Source organism: Nyctereutes procyonoides, unplaced genomic scaffold (assembly GCF_905146905.1).
Source record: "Nyctereutes procyonoides isolate TBG_1078 unplaced genomic scaffold, NYPRO_anot_genome, whole genome shotgun sequence".
Lineage (NCBI taxonomy): Eukaryota > Metazoa > Chordata > Mammalia > Carnivora > Canidae > Nyctereutes > Nyctereutes procyonoides.
Genome location: NW_026575044.1, coordinates 41968912 through 41984585, shown reverse-complemented (window position 1 = coordinate 41984585; position 15674 = coordinate 41968912).

Here is a 15674-nt window from a genome sequence, read left to right as displayed (position 1 = left end):
GAACCAAGACAAAAGGAAAGAAGGAGGGAAAGAAGGAGAGGAGGAAGCCAACAACTGTCTTCCATATTATGCATTCCAGAAAAAGGTGAGAAAAAATGAATAGGGAGTATTGCAGATTTGTAGAATGGCAATATCAAATCTTGTGGAAATTTTCTCAAAAATTTTTTTTAATTTTATTTATTTATTCATGAGAGACACACACAGAAAGAGGCAGAGACATAGGCAGAGGGAGAAGCAGGCTCCCTGCTGGGGAGGACTTTCCAGTATCAAGACCTGAGCCAAAGGCAGATGCTCAACCACTGAGCCATCCAGGTGCCCCATGTCTGAAATGTTCTAGTCTGTACCTTAAAGAATGTATTACCAATCTGGAAAAAAATTTACTGAGGTGTTGTGTGAAAGTTTTATATCGCTAAATATTCATTAGGGCAGCTTCACTGGGCATCTGTAGGTGAACTTGTTTATGGCATAAATAACAACTTTCGATATCTAGTGGGGGATATGCTAGGTTTCCTGAGATTCAAATGGAAGATTAACTCTGTTTAATGGAGGAAAAGCCTGAAGAAGTTTCAGCAGCCTGGGCCACCGTGTCTGTAGACATGTTTGTTTTGTTTTGCTTTGTTTTTCCCTCTGTTAGGTAGAAGAAAGAGCAGGGGGTGCTGGGGGCTGCAGCAGTGTCTCTGCAGCCTTGGGAGACTGAGAAGTGAGTATGGGAGCTTAAAGTGGAGGAGCAAGTTAGGAATCAGAGCAGGAAAAGCACATCACTGGGAGAGAGCATATTTTAAAGCCCATGGTAGACAGCAGGGCAGTGATTAAAGGGATGACAAGTGTTGTTCCCTAGGATGGACAGATCACAAATTCACGGCAGGCCAAAGAGTTGCAGAAAGCAATCGACCTTGGAGTTGTCACCGGATATTCTGGTCTTGACAGGTTTCTGATCTAGCCAGAGGCTTTTACACACTGTGCTGATTTGAGGGAGAGCATAAGTGCTCTCAGTATATAACTGAGCATTGGAAGATGGCCATTGTAAATAGAGGAGCTATAGAGTTTAAGACTCTACTGCAGCAGGCAGCCTAGTAGGGCACTCTGAAAAGGAAGCATGGTGAGAAGACAGTTTGTCCTGACATTGGATAGCCTAGATCTGGTCCTGCATCTGCCACACACCAGCTGTATGACTTGGAGAAGGTGAACTCTTGAGTCTCAGTTGTCCAGTATTCAAAGTGGGGATATTAATATGTTATACTCACATAATATATTGGAAGGTAGTATATGCCGAAAATTTTTTTTAAAGATTTTATTTATTTATTCATGAGAGACACAGAGGGAGAGAGGCAGAGACACAGACAGAGGGAGAGGCAGGCTTCTCTCAGGGAGCTTGATGTGGTTCTGGAGCCCAATGTGGGACTTGATCCCAGGACTGGGATCATTCCCTGAGCAGAAGGCACATGCTCAACCACTGAGCCACGTTGGTATCCCTAGGCTGAAATGTTTTATAGTAGTATGTTAATAGTAGTGTACAATACCTGCACTTCGGATTTTAGTGACCAGAGGCTTTATTTATTTGATATACATTTTTATTCAAGTTCTGTCTAATTGCTACTTAATCAAATGTAAATGAAAGAAAAATTTGCTTTATAGGAGAGTGCTGCATGTGAGGACAAGGTCCAAAAGGTCAAAGATGAGGGTTTAAGTTCTAGCTCTGTTACTTACTAGGTTGAGGTATATGGCATTAACTAAGTTGTTTAACCTTTAAGATTGAATTTTCTTCATCTGAAAATAAGCTAATGATATATGTGCTGACAAAGCAAGCACTTAAAAATAAGAATAATTATAAACATTTTATATGCTTTGGAGGATTATTTTTAGATTTTATTATTTATTCATGAGAGACACAGAGGAAGAGGCAGAGGGAGAAGCAGGTTCCCTGCAGAAAACCCGATGTGGGACTTGATCCCAGGACCCCGGGATCACAACCTGAGCCAAAGGTAAATGCTCAACTACTGAGCTACCCAGGTGTTCCTACTTTGGAGGATTGTTGATGGGCTTTCCCAAGATGGATTTCCCAAGGAAATGTTCCCTATCCATCTCTGGTAGAATGATGTTCCCCATCCATCTCTGGTAGAATGATGTTTATCCAAATTTCCCTAAACACAGGTGAGTGATCAATTGCCAGAGTTAATAGGGGGCTTCAGCAGCAACAGGTATAATAATTATGCATTTAGGTACAGATAGCAAATGGTTAACTTAACTCTTTTGTCTGATAGCATGCTCTGTTCTGCTTTGTTCTCTGATATGTCATTTTGCTTCCAGAAAACCCAAGTCCTAAACTGAAGTATACTTTTGGTTAAACTTAATTTTTGCTTTATTAAAAATCTAACCCCTATACATTTAACTTGCCTCTTCAGTTCTCATAGAGTGACATTTCTGAATACCATATATTTTTTAGGGTTAGCTCCTGGTATACACTGCCCTTGATTTAAATGAATGAGAGAGCCAAAATCAGAACAAAGAGAAGCAGGGCTTAGCTTCTGTAGGTTTAGAGTGTCCAATTCCAAGATATTTGTTCATTCGTTATTAACTTCCCTTGCTTATTATTTGGTTTCCTGGTGAGATTCGTAGTGTTGTCCTAGCTCATTCCCTGAAGGTTTACATTCTCTCTTTTGGTTGAGTACATTTTTATTTCTTTAGCAACATTCCTTTTGTTTTACATAGCCTCAAATGATATTTCTAATTCTCTTCTGATCTGTTGTATTTTTAAAGGAAAGAAACATTGTGTTAAAGGTAAAGAGACTTTGAAGCAGCATAACATATATAATTTATATCAAGGAGGGGTTGGTGAAACCATCTCTGGGACTGAAAGATTTTAATGTGTTTGAAAAAGCTCACATTTTTAGGATGCAACTGCATAAATGTTCTTTTAGATTTGCAAGCTCAATCAATTTGCTTAGGTATTTTTAGATGAGAACTATATAAGTATTTTTCATTTCAAAAACACTAAAACAAGATGAAAAGTGGGAGCTTACTGCTCTGGCTTTTTTTGTCTTTTAGTGGAGATTAACGAGGCAACTGATTACATCTCCTGGCAGAGTGTATGCCCAAACCTATATCTACTTCCTGCATCAGGACTCTAAACAGGGAAGAGTGGCACAGAAACAGCGAAGGAGTCCCATTCCTGAACCTATGGCCCCAGTAGAAATGACTAAGAGTAACAGTAGGGAGGATTTAGGAACTCTTCTTAGACAGAAATTGAGCTGGGGGTGAGTCTGAGTGTAAGTGTGTATGTGTGTATGTGTGTGTGTGTGTGTATGTGTGTGTGTGTGTGTGTGTGAAGTGAGTCAGGAGTTAAACATTTGCTCTCAGAGGTCATTTGCATTGAGTACTTACTAAGAGTGTTTTAAATGTACAATTTCATTAATTCTCATTATAACCCTGGTAAATGATTTTTTTGCTGGTGAGGGAGTTGAAACTCAGGGTGGTTAGGTAACTTGTTCATGGTCACACATGTAGTAAATGACAATACTAGATTCTGACTTCAAAGTCCTAGTCTTCTTGTGTCACTGCTTTAAGGAAGCTTAAGAATTAACCTTCTCTAACACTGTGATACTTTTCAGGTTTGAAGACTGGATTTCCTCTTAGGCAGAGGGTCTTCCACTTATACAGATTGTCAAGATATTATCACCAAACATACGGTCTCTTATATGATAGAGAAGGCTCCTCTGGTATGGTACTCAATATCTGAATTGCTATGATTGGAACAAACAAACTTGTTATGCCATCTTCTTGGTTTTCCTCCTGGCTTTATCACCCCAGCCCTGGAATACCATTTTTTTATTCTCCCCTCTCTGGCAGACTAACTCCTACTTATTCTTCAGATCCTAATTTAGATATAATTTAGTTTAGAAGCGACGTGGGACTTGATCCCAGGACCCCAGGATCCACAACCTAACCAAAGGCAGATGCTCAACCAGTGAGCCACCTAGGTGCCCCTTTACATCCTATTATAATTATTTTACTTATTTTCCTATATACCCTGCTAGCTTGTTGGAAGAGGAAAAATGTCCCGGGGCTCTAATATCAGGAACTAACATACTGTATAGTACATCACAGACATGCAAGGTATCTGAATGTAGGCATAGCGATGTTAAGGCTAGCTAGGGGAGGGGTATTAAAACCACTATGATCTAGCCATTCCAAGTGATCGTAAGATCTGAGCAGAAACAGTGTGCTCACTATGTTAATACAGCGTCAAGACAAATTCCCTACTTCTCCTTCCCACCAGATGGCTACCCTAAACTCAATAAATGTTGAATGACACTGTGAGTGCATCACTTGAGGAGATATTTAGATGTACAGAAAGATGAAAGTATGGGCTTTTATCATTGAAAATGCTTTTACCCCTTTCTTTCCCTTCCCTTCTCTTCTCTCTCTCCTTTTTCTTTTTATAGGACAATCCAAAAAGAGACAGAAAAGAATTATTGGTTCTGGCTTGTATTTACTAATTTTTATTTAGATATTATTTAAAAATATCTGAACACAATAGTAAAAAATAGTATTAATGCCAATATCCTAAAATGGGTTCAAATAAATTTTTATGCAAATAACAGCTTTGAACAGGGATGGTTATTGTTCAGTAGATGCCCTCCCACTGAGCACTGAATACCACTAAAGCTAGCAAAATAATTACTATGAATTTAATTCTTCGTGTATTAGAATTAGTGTCTAGGCCCTGGTTCTAAATAGTTCCAGTTAATGGTTCAAAAATCTAGAAACAATTGGGATTCTTGGTTTTGTTTAGAGGTAATGATCTTGTCTTCTGTGTACAAATAATAGTTTACATAAATATTTCTTCAGTGAAGAAATTGATAAGCAGTGTCTGGGAACCCAATCCCACTCATTACCTAGATTACATGTTTTTCCCTCTATGTGTCTTTGATGTTGTCTTTCTGCCTTCAACTTTAAACTTGTGAGAAGAACCTTATTATTTCCTGACTCAGAGAAAGGTAGTTTACCTTCTGACAGTCACAAAAACACAGGAACTAGCTCAGGGAAGGAATACAAAGAATAGGAGAGTGTAGAAACGTAATCTTTAGGCATTAAGATGCTACCATCTTTGAATGACACTTGAATTGCTTGACTTGACCAGATTTTCTTTTCCACCCATATCAATATTCCTTTCAGAACTATCGATAGGGGCACTGATATCCAAAGGGTTAATGTTCAGTAGGCTATAGTAATTGGTGCCATCTGTGGATCTGGGTATTAAAATCTCAAGGATTTCCTCATCAATCTGCAGGATTGAGGGTTTGGGGGAAATCCTTACTCTTCTGATGGCACCACACTATCCCTCCAATAGGGAGAGGAACAGTAAACGGAGGTGAATTTGAACACTAACACTGGGGTTCAGAAGTGGATGGAGGCAGTATCAAGGGGTAACTACCCTGGAGGGAACTGGAGGGAACCTGAGAATGATCTTAATGATTCACAAAATCATGGATTTTGAGTTTGTAAATAGAAACATGGATTTTTCCCACCTTAGATTCAGAACAGGAGAATGATGATGTTGATGGTCAATTAGGAAATTAACATCAAACACATTTCCAGAGATGTGGAGAAATGACATGAAATTTTACATGCCATTTAGAAATTCTCAGATTTGGGTGTACCAAGACTTCCCCTGCGTACACCACCAATCTTTCAGAACACGGTTTTCCTTCATTGACTTTTTCAACATGTTGGCTTGAATTTTATGTGGTAAAAGCCTTGTAACTGCAGAACAAGGTCTCTTTTCCTTTTATAATATGTTGTCTTCTATTTTTTTTTTCAGTTATAGCATTATCCCTGAATGGTGTACTGTAGATTGATTCAGAATGTCACAGCCAATAGATGGCATCCTTCCAGTCTGACTTGGCGTGACCTAGCAGAGCACCCTATAAACACCTGGTGGTCAACATCTTCCTAATTCTCTGCTCAAATGGGGATGTCATTTGAGGAACTTGTTACTATTAAAGAGGCTATTTTGTGGGGGTTAGGAGCTGGTTCTTGGGGACTAATATATATACCTGGATACAATATCCCTGCTCTGTGTTTTTTTATCCATCTGCCAGGATGGGGTACACACTGGACCCTGGGACCAATCAGCTATGGCTGTATTTCCCTCTGATGGCAAATTTCAGTGGCTTACAATATCCAAGGTTTATTTCCCACTCTCATTTCATTGAGCATTGGTTTCAGCTTTGCTGCCCAAGTTCCCATCCCAGGACTTCAAGTTACAGACAGCCCGCTTCTGGGACACAGCAGTGTCTTGACATAGAGAAGGAGGCTGGGGTAAATCCATGATGGCCTTTAAAGTGCTGAGATGTGACTGGTGTTACTCTCTCATTTCATAGGACTTAGTCAACATGGGAAGAATTATAGTCCTCTTGTACAGAAGGGCTGATAGGACAGCAGTTATTCACACACTAAAACAAACTACCACAGGCTTTCTCTAATTTTATCTTCTACCTCACTTTCATATATGAAGGATTCTAGTCCTACATAGCTACTTGCACTTTGTGAATGCATCGTGTACTCATCGTGACTTTCCATTTACCTCTCCACTGCCTAGGATTACTCTTCCCTTATTTGTCTGGTATCTTTATTTTCTTTTATGTGAGCTCTCCTGGGAAGTCTCTCCTAATCCTGTCAAGGAGTATGATGTACTCTTTCCTCTCCCTCATGGCTCCTGGTACACAATTTTGTCCTACTGCTTTTTAACCATAATGATCTCTTTTTCTCAGACTGTGAGGTTCTTGAGGACAGGATATATGTCTTATTTACTTCTCATCTCTAGCACTTAGCTCAGAACCTGACATGCACTTGGTACCCAGCATTTTATTGAATATTAAATAAACAACAAATACATGAAATAATACAAAAACAGATATAGAAAGAAAATTTCTACCCCAGTTCATTTATACTAGTGCTCTCAGGCTATCTGTGATAGAAGGACCATGTTTAAAATGCTTAATTTTATGCAAATCAATACTTTTGTAAACACAGTAAAAATAAAAAAAACTGGAAAAATGACCAAGTACACGTTAGATTGCTATCAAAGTTTCCAAATGCTTACTCTTAGTTTCTGTATTTATCTCCTTAAAGACCAGTAACAAACACTTTGTCGTCTGTAGACTCTGTTTTGGATAGCACTGTAGTACTGTTAGATTATTTTTTTTCATTCAAAAGTATTTACTGAATTTCCTTGTGTGCCAGGCAGTGTTTGAGTGAAGGACATTCAGCAGTAACCAAGACAGACAAATATCCTGTTCTAAAGAGCCCGTCAGCTAGTAGGAGAAGTGGGCAGTAAGCTAGCCAACAATTTAATAAATAATTGAATGATTAGTGCTATGAGGGAAACAAAAGAAGGTAATGAAATAGAGAGTGATTGGATAGAGGGGGCTTTTACGAGTGGCCAGAACTTTCTCTAAGAAGGTGGCATTTGAGCAGACAGCTGAAAATTCTAGGCAAAGGGAGCAATGAAAGGGTCCTGAAGGAGGAACAAGCTTGGAGCAGCCAAGGAACTGACAAAAGAGCAGTGTAACTGATGTAGAATAAGCATGGAGGATTATGTCAGAGATGGAGTCTGAGAGTCAAGCCAAGGCCAGATCACACTGGACTTTGCAGACCATAGTCAGATATTCAGATTTGATTAAAAGTGTTATGGAAGCCATTGAAGGATTTTGAGCAGAGATGCATCATGGTGTGGTTTACTTCTCAAGGAAATTATTCCTCTCAACATCACTAACCATCGGAGAAATCAAATCAAAACCACAGAGATTTCATGTCACACCTGTTAGAATGGCTATCAGCAAAAAGACAAGAGAAAACAAGTGTTGGCAAGAATGGGAAGAAAAGGGAGCCTTTGTGCACTGTTGCTGGGAGTGTAAATTAGTTCAGCCACAATGGAAAACAGTATAGAGGGTCTTAAAAAAATTTAATACAACTACCTTGTCATCTAGCCATCTTGCTTCTGGATATATGTCCAAAAGAAATTAAATCAGAATCTTGAAAATATATCTGCACCCCAATATTCATTGTAGAATTATTGATAATAGCTAAGGTATACAAACAACATAAGTGTCAGGCAATGGATGAATGGCTAAAGATGTGGTACATATATACAATGGAATATTATTTCAACCAGGAGAAAGAAGGAACTTGCCATTTGTGACAACATGGATGGACCTTCAGGACATTATGCTAAGTGACATAAGCCAGACAGATATCATATGGTATCACTTATATGTGGAATCTTAAAGGACGTCAAACTCATAGAAATAGAGTAGAAAAGTGGGTGCCAGGACTGGGGCTGGGGAAGTAGCGAGTGGTTGGTAAAAAGGGTACAAACCTTTAGCTACAACATGAATAAGGCCTGGGAATTTAATGTATAACATAGCAACTGTAGTTGATAACGCTGTACTGTATGGTTAAAATTTGCTAAGAGAGTAGAATTTAAATATTCTCTCACATACAGATAAATTAATTAATTAAATATGTGATTTAATAGATGTGTTAATTAACTAGATGGGAGAAATCCTTTCACAATGTATGCATATTATAAAAATATCATGATGTACACTTTAAATATCTTACAAATTTAGTTGTCAGTTATACCTCCAGAAAGTTGAAAAAATAAAGCAAATTACTCTATATTAATGTGGTAAATGGATTGTATGGAGAAAAGCAGATCAGTTATGAGGTTATTACAGAAGTTCATATGAGTGATGGAGAAGGCTTCTCTTGGGCAGTAGATGTGAAGATGAAAAGAAGTTGACAGATTCTGGATGTAGTTTGGAAAGAGAAAGGATGAGACCCACTGGAGGATTAGGTATTGGATGTGAAGGAGAAGTAAAAATCAAAGATGACTGCTAGAGGGATCCCTGGGTGGCTCAGTGGTTTAGCGCCTGCCTTCAGCCCAGGGCATGATCTTGGAGTCCCAGGATCGAATACCACATCAGGCTCCCTGCATGGAGCCTGCTTCTCCCTCTTCCTGTGTCTCTGTCTCTCATGAATAAATAAATAAAATCTTTTTTTTAAAAAAAGATAACTGCTAGAGTTTCAGCTTGAGTAAGTGGGTAAATGAATAGTGGTTATTAACTGAGGTAGGGAAGGCAGGAAAGATACTGTTTAGCTGTTAGGGCATTAGGCCTAAAATTAGCAGAAATTCATGTAATGTTTTTCTATTAAATATGTTTGTAGTAAGTTTTATAATATGGTCTTTATCAAATTACTGAAATTTCTTTCATTTTTTGAGTGATATTTTAAGAATTATAAATAATTGTTGAAGTTTATTAAATGTTTCTTATGAACTTCGTAAACAAGTGATTTTCTCTTCTTTAGTTGAGACACATTTTATGACCTTGAACAATTTTATAACATTGAATCACCACTGCATTTTGTGATAAACCTTCTCAGTCATGATATATAACAGCATGCTGTACAAATAATTGGAGGATATGCATTTGAACATACACAGAACTCATTTAGGAAAATTGACCTTGTTTTAGATCATAATTTTAAAGAATGGCTGTTATACGTTTTGTGATGGCAGTGCAATTGAATTTGGAAAAAAAAAAACCCAGCAAAATGTTAATAGGAAACTCCACTTTGGTTTGAAGATTAAGAAACGCTTACAAATAATTTAAATGAAAATTAGAAAAATACTTAGAACAGAATAGAAATGACAGTACTACACATCAACATTTGTACAATGTGGTTATATGAATACTTTGTGGAAAATGTATACCCTTAAATGTTTTTATTAGTTACTAGCTTGTGGATTTTAGACCCACAAGATATCAAAGGTTTAGGCCTAATGCATTTGTAGGTGGGCCTGTCACTTGTCATAGATTCTAAGGGAAGCCTTTATTTGATTTATTTGTTTGTTTGCTTAAGCCTCTATGGAGATTTAGGACTACGTAGCAAATTCTCCTTGCTGTCTTCCTCTGGACCATATCTTATTAATTTTTCCATCTTACCTTTCCTCTGAGAGAACAGTTCATCCAAATCCCAACTTTATCTGATGTGGTCTCTAACCAGGCTGGGGACCTACCTAGGGCCTCACACATTGAAAACTAGATCATTGGGGGGCATATATATGTATACACTCTTAAGATAGCTGGTGAATTCGGTGGTTCTTTATTTCCCTGGACTGATGTTCTGGCTTTGTACCTGACCTCATATTTTTTTCTTTTATTCCTTGCAATCTCATCCATTTATTTAAAAAGTTATTTTATTTTCAGGGATCCCTGGGTGGCGCAGCGGTTTAGCGCCTGCCTTTGGCCCAGGGTTCAATCCTGGAGAACTGGGATCGAATCCCACGTCGGGCTCCCGGTGCATAGAGCCTGCTTCTTCCTCTGCCTGTGTCTCTGCCTTTCTCTCTCTCTGGGTGACAATCATAAATAAATAAAAATTAAAAAAAGTTATTTTATTTTCAATATTTTTTTGAACACTTGAAAGTGTTATGTAGTAGGAGGATTTCAATAATTCTCTTCTGCTCTACTTCCAGAAACTTCAATCTATTCCAGTATATTTAATATATACTGTCTTTCAGTTCTAAATATTTTATTATTTTCATTATGACTTCTTCTTTAGTGTATTTCACGGTATGACTGCTTTTCAGCGTGAGAACGTTTTCCCCCCCTTTTTTATTGCATTCCATTTTTATTGCTTGTGATAGTATAATTTGGTTGTATCAGATAGTCCCTTTGCCAACTCATGGAAACTTGGTTTAAGGCTAGTATGCTGTCACTTTTTATAAAAATGTAATTATTCACTTAAAATATATTTTCTTAATTGTTAGGTGTAGAATTATATATATGTAAAGCTTTTCGATCTAGTGCTCAAATTTTTATACTTGTACTAATTTTTGCTTGATCTATCAGCTGCATAGAGACACATTAATATTTCACTATATGATTGTGGATGTGTTAATATCTTTTCTTTTCTCTGCCATGTTTTCATTCATTTATTTGAGGCTTTCTTCTTAGGTCTCTTTCTGGACATTCTTTATAATTCTACCTCAAGGCAGCTGCATCATTAACTCACTTGCTTACCTCCACTGTTCCACTTCCTCTTCATTTCTTCTACCATATTTTTTCCTCTTAGAACATTGGTTCATATATTCTACATAATTTTGTACATTTTATCCAGTAATTCTAGAGGTTTGAAATGGAGGATTTTTAGATTCTATTTCCCAGGACCCGAAGTTTACAGATTCTATTTAACCTATGGAACTGGATGAGATCACCTAGGGAGAGTATGAACTTTAGAACAGTGGAGGGCTGATCCACAGGGAACTTCAAGTATTTAGAGGATGAATATATACCTGAGTATTGCCTCCTTCTATTTTAGAATCTCTGCTCTCTTTTCTCCTTAGAGGGTTCATGAATTCCTAGGCATATAAAAAGCAAATTAAGGGATCTCTGGGTGGAGCAGCGGTTTAGCGCCTGCCTTTGGCCCAGGGCGTGATCCTGGAGACCCGGGATCGAATCCCACGTCGGGCTCCTGGTGCATGGAGCCTGCTTCTCCCTCTGCCTGTGTCTCTGACTCTCTCTCTCTCTCTCTCTCTCTCATAAATAAATAAAAATTAAAAAATATATATTTATAAAAAGCAAATTAAGCAGAGGTAATAAAACAGGTCAGTCTTCCCCAAATATTCATTAGTATCTTAACCAAATATAAAACATAATAAAAAACATTGAAAAATATTATATACTTTTGTGCACCAAGGCAGCTTGTTTTTTCTTGTTTATAGATCTGTGTCAAAATCATTCTTTCTTTTATTGAGTGTTAAGTATAAGGAAAACTTATATTGCTGGCATTTTATAAAAAATAAAGTGATGCCTATTTTTATTTGTTATATATTGAACCCTCTGGCAAAAGACAGCATAGTCATTGTTTTATGTCAATCTTCAGCAAGGGAAAAGAAAAAGCAGAAGGATTTTGAACTAGTATTCTCTGAAAGAAAAGTAAAAGAGAAAATGGCAACAACATATACAAGCAGAGCAGATTTACAATTTGGGGATTTACATTTTACAAACTTTAGAGATGAGAAAACTTGAAAAGATTAGGGTACATTTGAAAAGTTCTGAAGGATTTTAGAGATCTACTAAACTGCCTGGGCCCAAACAAATTGACCTGAAATGTTATGATATTTTCTTTTACAGTATCTCAAATGCTTCTGGAATTCCTGAGATATATAATCACACTGTGAGTAGACAGAATTAAAAACAAAACAAAATCTAAGGACATAGAGTCAAGGAATAATGAATAAGTGAACTTTGGAAAAGGATGAAGGGCCACAATGCTGGATCGATAGTTTTTCTAATGAGAAAATACCTATAAGTTGCTTCAAAAAAATTTAGTGAACTTTTTTTGCATTTTGTAATGGTTGAGTTTTCAGGTGAACAATTCAGCTTGTCAACATTCTTAAATATATTAAGCCCAATTTGCATGTGCTTAGTATTAAAGCCAATTACAAATGATAATTAAAATGTTCAATTTGGAATGTATACAAAAAGCCATCAAGTCTAGAAAGCAAATGAAAAATTGAAAAAAAAATGGTAATTCTACCCAGGCATTGCAATCTATTACAGATTTTTTCTAAAGAAAAGAATATTCTGAACTTTTAAATTTTTCTTAACTTGACATCTGAGCAGCTAGCTATTATTTTACGATTAAAGTATTTGCATAGTCAACTCATTTGACAAAGGAGCCAACAGTAATAATTCATGGGAGAAAAGACAGTTTCTTCCATACATGGTACTGGAATAATTGGTTATTCACATGTAAAAGAACAAAACTGGATCCATATCTTATACCATTCACAAAAATTGACTCAAAATGGACTAGGTTTTTATAAGTTCTTTATATATTCTAGGTACTAACTTTTTATCTGATATATCATTTGCAAATACCTTCTTCCATTCTGTTGGTTACCTTTTAGTTTTGCTGATTGTTTCCTTCACTGTGCAGAAGCTTTCTATTTTGATGTAGTCCCAATGTTTGTTTTTGCTTTTATTTTCCTTGCCTCACTATCTAGAAAGTTTCTACAACCGATGTCAGAGAAGTTAGTCTATGTTGTCTCCTAGGATTTTGGTAGTTTCAGTTCTCAGATTTAGGTCTTTAATTCATTTTGAATTTACTTTTGTATATAGTGTAAGAAAGTGGTCCAATTTCATTATTTTGCATGTTGCTCTCCAGTTTTCCCAGCACCATTTGTTCTAAAGACTTTTTCCCATTAGATATTCTTTCCTGGTTTGCCAAAGATTAATTGACCATGTAATCGTGTTTTTTTGGGGGGTTTTCTATTCTGTTCTGTTGATCTATGGGTCTATTATGTGCAAATACCATACTGTTTTGATCACTACAGATTTGTAATATAACCTGAAGTCTGGAATTGTGATGCCTTCCCTGTACTTTTCTTCTTCAAGATTGCTTTGGCTATTTGGGATCTTTTCTGGTTCCTTAGAATTTTAGAATTGTTTGTTCTAGCTCTGTGAAAAATGCTGGTGATATTTTGATAGGGATTGCATTAAATGTGTAGATTGCTTTGGGTAGTATAGACATTTTAACAATATTTGTTCTTCCAATCCATGACTATGAAATGTCTTTCCATTTCTATGTGTCATCTTCAATTTCTTTCTTAAGTGCTTTATAGTTTTCAGAGTATGGGTCTTTTACCTTTTTGGTTAGGTTAATTCCTACATACCTTATTGTTTTTGGTGCAATTGTAAATGGACTTATTCCTTAATTTCTCTTTCTGCTGATTCATTATTGTTTCGAAAAGCAACAGATTTCTGTACATTCATTTTGTATCCTAAAACTTTACTGAATTTATCAGTTCTAGCAGTTTTTTGGTGGAGTCTTTCAGGTTTTCTCTATAGTATCCTGTCATCTGCAAAGAGTGGAAGTTTGATTTCCTCCTTGATGATTTGGATACATTTTATTTCCTCTTGTCGCCAAATTGCTGTGGCTAGGATTTCCAGTGCTATGTTGAATAAAACTAGTGAGAGTCAAGATCTTTGTCTTGTTCCTGACCTTATGGGGAAAGCTCCCAATTGTTTTTTGTTTTTGTTTTTGTTTTTACCCATTAAGGATGATGTTTGCTATTGGTTTTTCATATATGACCTTATTATGTTGATACGTGTTCCTTCTAAACCTACTTGTTGAGGTTTTATCATGAATGGATGTTGTACTTTGTCAAATGCTTTTTCTATATCTGTTAAAATGATTATATAGTTCTTATTCTTTTTCTTATTGATGATATCATGTGTCACATTGATTGATTTGTGAATATTAAACCACCCTTGCAAAGTAGGAATAAATCCCACTTGATTATGGTAAATGATTTTTTTTTCATGTGTCATTGGATTTGGTTTGCTAGGATTTTGTTGAGGATTTTTACATCTATGTTCATCAGAGATATTGGCCTATAGTTATCTTTTTTGTTTTGTCTTTATCTGGTTTTGGTATCAGGGTAATCCTGGCTTTGCAGATATGAGTTTGGAGGTTTTTTATTTTTTATTTTTTTAATAGTTTGAGAAGAATAGGTATTATCTCTTCTTTAAATATTCGGTAGCTGGGTTGGGGGATGGAGTGACTGGGTGCCGGCCACTGAGGGGGGCACTTGACAGGATGAGCACTGGATGTTATATGTTGGCAAATCGAACTTCAGTAAAAAAAAAACATATATTATAAAAAGATAAATAAATGTTTGGTAGAATTATCCTGTGAAGCCATCTGATTCTGGACTTAGTTCTGGGGAATTTTTTGATTATTGACTCCATTTCTTTCCTGGTGATTGGTCTGTTCAAATTTTCTATTTCTTTCTGATTCCATTTTGGTGGGTTATGTTTCTATGAATCTATCCATTTCTTCTAGGTTGTCCAGTTTGTTGACATATAATTTTTCATAATATTTTCATATCTGTTTGTATTTATGTGATACTGATTGTTATTTCTTCTCTCTCATTTGTGACTTTATTTATTTAAGTCATGTATCGTTTTTTCCTTGATAAGTCTGGCTAAACGTTGATCAATTTTATTGATTTTTTTTCCAGAGAACAAGCTCCTGATTGATCTATTTTTTTAACTTCATATATCACTTATCTTTGCTGTCATTTTTATTTTTTTCTACTGTATTTAGGTTTTTCTTGATTTTATTTTTCTAGCTCCTTTAGGAGTGAGGTCAGGTTGTTTAGTTCAGATTTTTCTTGCTTCTTGAGGTAGGCCTGTATTGCTATAAACTTCCCTCTTGAATTTCACTTTTATTCCCTGGTTGCCCCATTCATTGTTTAGTAGCATGTTTCTTAACCTTCATGTATTAGTGGTCTTTTAAGATTTTTTCTTGTGGTTAAATTCTAGTGTCATAGTGTTGTGGTCAGAAAAGATGCATGGCATGACTTCAGTCTTTTTGAATTTGTTTTATGGTCTAATATGTGGTCTATTCTAGAGAATATTCCATATTCACTTGAAAAGAATATGTGTTCTGCTGTTTTAGGTTGGCATGTTCTGAATATATCTGATATATATATTAAATCCATCTGTTTCAGTGTGTCATTCAAAGCTTGTTTTCTTGTTGATGTTCTGTTTAGATTATCTGTCCATTGATGTAAGCGGGGTGTTAAAGTCCCCAACTAT